Here is an 8,392-nt window from a genome sequence, read left to right as displayed (position 1 = left end):
TGCGTCAGATCATAAGACAAGGCAAAGTCGTGGATAGATCTCCCCGCATGGTCGGTGGTACGAGAGCCAAGCCAATCGGCATGGTGGGCGTTGAAGTCGCCAAGTACCACGATTTCAGCGGAGGGGATTGGTGCCAGAACGGAATCTGTAGCCGTTTGGACTTGCTCCATGAGTCGGTCTGTTTCGGCATTACCGCTATGGGACCTATAGAGGCACGCGTAGACCCGCGGATGGACATCGCCATCTACGCGCAGCCACAAAAGAGATAGGTCCCTACCTTCAAGAAGGCTAAGGCGACGAGAGCAGACATCCTCTCTGACGTACACGCATACCCCAGCCCGGGGCAAAAAGGAGTGTTCCAGTTTGTATCCGGGGCAGGATAAGTACGATGTGTCCGCCGGAGAGGATATCTGTGTCTCAGTAAGGAAAAGCAAGGCCGGCTTGGCCGTCCGGAGACGGTAGTGGACGGCCTCTAAGTTGGAATGGAGCCCCCTGATATTACAGAGGTCCACAGCGTGGGTGGAAGGGGGTGGTAGTGTCTGGCCTCGTTTGCCCCGGCCTTTAAAGCGAGCGAGCGGAAAGGTGCCCCCCCCAGAATACGCAGGGCGGCCCGCGCGCTTACCCCCAGACTCCAAGCTGGAGTTCAGGCGTAAGCGCGCGGAGGGGGATTCTCCAAAACCAGTGGTTTTGGTACCCCCCTGGGGTACTTTCTCTTTCAATCCCACTGCCATGCTGTATTAAAGGGGGGGGGGACCACACTCATCAGACGAAACGCGGAATTTCTTCCACTTCACGCCTGTTTTCTGTGTGGTGGTGGTATTTCACCGGGCGAACCTGGCCAATTCGTGCGAAGATGTTAAAGCGGGTTCTACCACTCTTCAAATCTTGATTACTTAACTATTTTTTAACTACGCTACGTGGTAACTGAACCGTGGCATGTGAATAAAAACTATTTTAATTATATGCAATTTTAGAGCATGAGTAATAAAGAAAGATAAAGAATTGTGTGTCATAGTTCCACACTCTACACTTTATAAATACGAGAAAATATATATATAACTAGCTGTCGCCCGCGACTCCGTCCGTGCGGGATAAGAAAAAATAGATAGTAGCCGATTCTCAGAGCTACTCAATATGCTCACAAAATTTCATGAGAATCGGTCAAGCCGTTTCTGAGGAGTATGGGAACGAAAATACTGACTCGAGAATTTTATATATAAGATAAATTATGTATTCATGAGTAAATATTTTTTGTTTATTATGTAGTTTTGATTTGATAACTTCTTTTGATTTTTTTAAAGTATTTAACTTAATTTTAAGTATCATTTTAAGTGAAAATAGAACAAAGAGAATAAATGTTTTGCAACAATTTCTGATACAATTGTTTGACTTCGACATGAGGAAATAAAGAAACGACTATCGGGTTGAAGGTCTTTCGGCCGTTTGCCGCGGCTTACGAGACGGCGTTGGTCGAAATGAGATTTACTTTTATTTAATTCATTGGCATTTCCTTTCAATTTTGTTTCGATCTTTCATGAGATTTCTATAGAATGTAATAAACTACATTTTAACGACCATTTTACAGTTCAATATCATTCAGACACCTTTATTTAGACATTTAAGGCTTTGTATTGTTTCAAATCGTCGGTGGCTCAGGGGTCAAGCACTTGACTTGCAATCAGCAGGTCCTGGGTTCGAATTCCGCCATGTACCAACATGTTTTTCGATTTCCGAATTACATATGTACATTTATCCGACGTTCTTACGGTGAAGGAAAACATCGTGATGCAACCTGCACATATCTGAGAAGAAATTCAAAGATATGTGTGAAGTCAACCAACCCGCACTAGGCCAGCGTTGTTGACTATGGCCTAATCACCCTTAACTTAGGGTAGGCTCCGAGCTCCTCGGTGGGGACGTATAGTGAGCTGATTATGATTTGTTTCAAAGAATTTAAGTAAACATTTTTGGGTCCTAACTATCGTCGTGTTTTGTCATGTCTTTGCAGTTTTTGATGTGTACATTTAGAATTTACTTAGATGTGCAAACATGTTTGAAATCCACATTGAAACGTAAGTCAGACTCCACAGTCTCAAATACAACATTGCTTTTTTGATACTAGAAGGTGCCCAACGATCAAGCGGCCACCTAAATTCAACGAAAAATCTGTTCCAGTAACAGCCCTTAATGCGAAAACCTTCTTGTCAGATGGACAAAGGGTCGCAGGGAGACAGGAGCGCCAGAGGCATAATTTTTGTCGTCGTTGCCTTCCTGTCCTTTTCTTATAAGGATAGAATGGGACAGGGAAAAATACTCTTTCTTAACGTCCCCCATCCCGTCCGTATAATAAACGTAGACCACACATCTGCAATTGCAAATTTCTATAGGCAGCAGTCGCTTCGCTATTTTGGCAAATTCAGGCGGTTGCTAGCTTCGTTGCCACCACACAATATAAAAAAACAATTTTGAATTAAATATCTGAACAGTACTTTTGAAATATGTTTACCTATCTCTAGACAAACAGGAAAAATGTTTTACCCGTCATCAGAATAAAGATCCAATGCCGTGCTTAGGCAATGTAAAGTACGTCCTCCGACTTCCTATATTAACTTCCTGTTAATCTTCAAACATGTCTGAATAATAATCTATATCAGTTTATTTCTATTGTTAACAAACATAATGGTCAGTGTACCACACCTAGTATACTAAACTCGTCATTTTCAATGTGTCGGTGGTTATGTGCTTGCGCAAAATGAGGTCAAAGTCAATATTGAAAATACAATTAATGCAAAATTTAAAATAAACAAAAAAATTACCTATTAAGTCACAATTTTTTATAAGAAACTCTGATATATTGTCTTACCTTTTCTATACTAATACTAGCTGTCGCCCGACACAGTCCGCGTGGATATATAAAAAACTTAATTAATATAGCCCACCCATCCATCCATCCACCTCACATCCATCTAAACATTCGCATTTATAATATTAGTTAGAAAAAAAAAGAATAAATAGTATCCTATGTCCGTCTACTGGCTCTAAGCTACCACCTCACCAATTTTCAGGCATATCGGTAAAGCCGTTCTTGAGTTATGAATAGTATAACTAACACGACTTTCTTTTATATATATAGAAGATAAAAAGAAAAGATTTGTTTGTATGTTTGCTACAAATAGACATATTCGGTGCCATCCAACCTTTATGTCCGATCGTATTTTTACAAGAGACAAAACCTCGGTCCAAGTCTTATTGATCTCTGAAATTCGCAAATATTTTGTAGCATTTCTAATATTGTAAAGCCAAATTAGGTGACTAATAAAATCGTACCGTGAATATAAAACGGTGTCTGTTTCCTGGAGCATCATTTATTATAACTCGACGTTTCTACAGGTAAAGAAATAGGAACAAGGAAAATAAAGGACATCGCAATAATAAATTATTTATCTTTATACAATTACTAAGGAGTCTATTTATTACGATTATATTTTTAAATATAATTAATCACCTAGTTCTTTGTATTTTAAGTAATTGATAACACTTATCTATGGCTATCGAATGTGTCTTTTCGATTGCATAATATCTTTCCAAAAGGCACGATCTTAAGATCACAGCGAATACAGGCTACAATCAGTTGAAATGAGATAAGATTGAGGTAGAAAATGATAAATATGTATCTTTTCATGAATGAATGCGTAAAATGGAACGCGTTTTCAAATTCAAATGTTACTAAGAAGGCACAACGGTGCTACTAAGTAATTCTTCTACTTCAAAATCACGGCTTCGCTCACGTATGCTTCGGTGAAGGTACCGACTAGTTTCAGACCCGTCAGTGAACCTTCAGAGTAAGTGGATCAGTGGGTGACCAATACAGTACCCGGCGTCCTTGTTCAAGGTGAGTGCCCTGAAGGAGGACCCCCGACGAGTCTAAAAGTAGTCGGTAGCTACACCGAAGTACACATGAGTATATGTTATACGTCTGATTTTTAATTAATTAAGTATAATGTCTCACGAAGTTTTAATAACTTAAGTTACTTTTTGTATCGGAACATTATTTTTTGTAGGACTAATCGCCGTATGAGATATCAATGTTTTAAGAATCGCTTTAATAGTAAAATCAACTTGGAAAAATATTGACAGATGAATGATAAAATGATAACACGGTCTAATATTTAGCAAACAGCCGGAACCAGGGTTCAGTCACGAAATGTAGCACCAACTTTTGGCATTATGTAGACAAAGTGCAAAGGATTAAAAGAACCAAAGATCTAAATTTTAAAAATCAATTTGTGTAGAGAAGTACAACTTTTATCTACATTAATTGTTTAGAATTATTTTTGAATAAAAATATTAGCAGATTTTTTTGTAAATTTACTAATATTACTTTTACCATTCCAACTAAGCTCTAGGCTTGTGCTAGGATATGGTTTACGACAATAGTCGAATGGCGGGATTCGAAACCCCGACCTCGTGATCGGAAATCCGTACCCTTAACCATTAGGCTATTGATTACATACATTAAATACGAAACGTAAATAATTAAGAACTTTTTTATTTTTTTGTTATTATTTATCGAGTTTTTTGATAATATCGGGCTTGTAATTCATGCAAATGTTGACTTACTGAATTACAAAGAAGAAATTTCATCTTTATTAATTTCATTTATTATTTACTAATGGTTAATTAATTAAATTTATTGGAAAAACTACTTTATTTATCTTACTAATATTATAAATGTGAATGCTTGGATGGATGTTTGTTAGACGGTATTTTAGGTAACGACTTAACGGATCTCGATTAAATTTTGAGCAGATGTAGAACAAAGTCTGGAAGAACACATAGGCACTTAATAAGTTTTTTAAATCTGCACAGACGGAATCACGGGTAAAAGCTAGCCGTTAATTAAATTTAAGTCAATTCAGAGGTGACTCATCGTTGATTACATAATAATTGTTACAGAGAAAAAGTATGGCAATTCAAAAATAAGTAGGCCGAGAAGTACTTACGTACATATAGAATATCGAAGTAAGCTAGAATTTCAGTAATAAATTTGCCTAGCAGATGCCCTGACCCTCACAATTCTCCTATCTTAGTAAAATGTGTGTGTTTTATCAGTTGCCTCTTAAAATTCAGTTCAGACTACAAGATGTTCAAGGATGAACAAAATGGGTTTTAAAATTTTCCTTTCGTTAGCCGGGAAATATTAATTGTTATGTTTTCGGAAACTTATGTAGGTCATCTAATTTGTGCCGACTATAATTAAATTTATTAATACTTTTTTGGTTTAAGATACGTTATTTCAAACTCACGAGACTACTTTATTTACTTACGTATTTACTTTAAGTAACATAGTATTTTTTATTTCGAACTTATTTATTTAAGTAATTTTAATAACTTCCTTCGTAAATATTTAAAATTGAAAATGTTCTATATGCATGTTATCTTTTTTTATAAAACCATCAATAACCTAATTAACACTAATTACAAATTAACCCAATGAAAAAAAAATGAAAATAAAAATATATTTACCTGACTCCAAGGCACAGTTAATAAAATAATATTAAATAAAATGGCGCGTTCATTATCCGAGTAAGCCTGCAATAAGTCGACTGTGTGAGTGTCGCGACATTTACAATTCAACTGACCTCACCAAATAAACACAGCCATGCGCACGAGTAGATCGCTCTTTTGTCAGTGATTTTACACTGACAATACTAAGCCTTATGTGTATTTAAATAAAGTTTAATTTTCATTGCAATGTAACACTGTTCTTTCCAAGGTCCTTAACTTATGATCGAGATGCAATAAATGCTTGATTTACAGATTTTATTCTTACGCACTTTTTACTGGCTACATTTTAAAAGTATCGTGATATTTATAAAGTATATTATTTGGGGTTTTGTATGTATTTTCGTCCTATTTTGTTGGTATCAATAAATATCATGACAGCCCTATCTTTCCAGGAAAGTTATCTGTGATCTCACGTTGTTTGCGTCATTTCCGGACATCCTTTAACATTTCATTTTTTTACTAATATTATATTACAAGTGCGAATGTTTGGATGTATGAATGGATGAATATTTTTTAGAATGTATCTCCGGGAAGGCGCAACGAATCTAGGTGGCATATATGTAGAACCTAGTCTGTTAAAACACATAGGGTTTAAGTTAACAATTAAGTTTTTTTAATTCCTCGCAAACCGATTCATGGGCATCAACTAGTTAGATATATTTCGAGAAATGTTTACCGTATTTCTGCCGAATTTTATCACAACATGTTTTCCATTTTGCTCCAAAGAGACGAAAAAAAGGTCAATGTTAGTACGTACTTCATTGGTTACAAAAAGAAACAATTTTCATGTTGGTATTTTTTTATATCATAAGGTGGCAAACGAGCGAGCGGCCACTTGAAATCGCTGAAATAGCGAACTAACCGTTGCCCATAGACATACGCAATTGCATATGCGTTGCCTACCTTTAATTGACGGAGGAGACGATGCACAGAAACAAAATATCTTTCCTTCCCAGACATACTGTCATCCAGAAAGTCCACTTCCACTCCCCATCTTTTCCTCATAAGAAAAAGGATGGGAAGGGAAAGAGGACTAAATTAGGCCTCCGGGACGCACACTCATTAGGCGAAACGCCGAATTGCTTCCACTTGACGCCTGTCTTCTGTGTGGTCGTGGTATTACACCGGGAGAGCCGGGACAATTCGTGCGAAGACGTTAAAGCGGGCTCTACCACTGTTAAATGGTAGTAATAATAACGCGTTTATAATCGGTCCATAAGATAGACTTGAAGATAATTTTAATCATGTTTATGGTAAAATGGATTGATCCGCGAATGATAAATCACGTTTTTAGTACTATAACAATGCTCAGTTCAAGATAAAATGCAAAATGGCCAATAAGAAAACAATATATGACAGCTGCTTAAAATTGCTGCAAGATTTGACTCGAACATTTGAATAAAAGAAAACTTGTAAGAAATTCCTAAAATAACATTCTTATCTCTTTTGATATTATTTCATAATTTTCCAAATACTCTTTGAATTACAAACCATGAACAAAATCTGTAAGTAGCCTTGAGATCATGAATCTATTTTGTTGTCAAGTATATTTTGACATTCGAGTATTTTGTTTGTGTTAATTTCTCGCAGATCTTTGACTATAGAAAAACGGACTAGGCAGAGCCGCAATTGTACTCAGTTAAGCCACTTTTCGAGAGGTTCGGCGATAATGATGTTAATTATGCGTGTGCATATCTTAATTACGTAAATTTGAAACGACTTTAAAATGTAACTGACCCAAATTCGCAAAACGAGAACATAAGCAAGCGATTGTAGAACTTATATATTTTTTTTATATCATAAGGTGGTAAACGAGCGATTGGCCACCTGGAGTGATTGAAATAGCGAAGTGACCGTAGCCCATAGACATACGCAATTAAATATGCGTTGCCTATAGTCCTAAATTCCCTTTCCACTTCCAATCTTTTCCTTATAAAAAAAGGCTGGGAAGGGAAAGAGGACTAAATAAGGCATCCGGGACGCATTAATACAGGACATATTAATTTAACAGTAGTGTATGCGTGAAGTTTGCGTACGCTTGTCAAGTCCTGTCACTTAAAATTCAAAGTCGCAGTTTGATAAAATACATGATGTACCAGATAAGTAGAGATAACTGGTGTTCAAGACAGGTGCACCTAAATTTTGATTTGGGAAAATGTACATTCGGGACAACATACGTCTTTTTGATACTACATTATCTTACATAGAAATTACACCAACAAGAGATAGAAATATTTTTTTAATAAAAGTACTATATGTATTGACATTTGATATTATGTATATATTTATGTATAATACGGCTAACATATCTGGGCCGGTTCATTCTCTGAAATTAGACATTATAAAAATGCTATCTATTTACTTTCTTAAAGCTGTAATCCTAGACTTATATAAACCGATACGTTTGTATCATCAATTTAATTTATTAAACATGTACACCTTTTGTTTACATACGATGACAAGAATTGATTTAAGCCAAATTAATCCGTTGGCCAGATGCCTTTAAGAGATAGCATTAATTGATTGTGTTTCACGAGGAAATTGACAAGTGAACGTAACATGAAATATAATACAAACACGATGAATTACAAATTAACAAATAAATGAACGACACGAACAATTTATGACTATTTTATGTGTAAAGAGATTAAAGAGCTGAATTACATACCTTACAGATAATTAAAAAGTGCTGCAACTTTGAAAATTTAAAGCCAATTTCATTACGTTGTCGAAGAGAAAAATGCACGTGGATATGGTATCGATAAAGCGTTAGTAACATTTTTGTTCTACCGTTTTTGTATAGTCAAAGAGTTAACTTCCGTTT

The 8,392-nt window shown here is 36.1% G+C and overlaps 1 protein-coding gene across 1 annotated transcript in view; it reads right to left on the bottom strand.

The window, feature by feature from the left end:
* LOC106113537 (proton-coupled amino acid transporter 4) overlaps positions 1 to 5,648 on the bottom strand; it is a 21,997-nt gene extending 16,349 nt beyond the window's left edge. The window contains exon 1 of the mRNA XM_013306365.1: positions 5,527 to 5,648. The gene's annotated coding sequence lies outside the window, so the exon portion shown is untranslated. The remainder of the gene's footprint in view (positions 1 to 5,526) is intronic.
* Between the last annotated feature and the right edge of the window lie 2,744 nt (positions 5,649 to 8,392).

This window comes from Papilio xuthus, unplaced genomic scaffold (assembly GCF_000836235.2).
Source record: "Papilio xuthus unplaced genomic scaffold, Pxut_1.1 DF828258.1, whole genome shotgun sequence".
NCBI lineage: Eukaryota > Metazoa > Arthropoda > Insecta > Lepidoptera > Papilionidae > Papilio > Papilio xuthus.
Note: the sequence above shows the minus strand (reverse complement) of the source record. Positions and strands in the feature narration are given on the sequence as shown.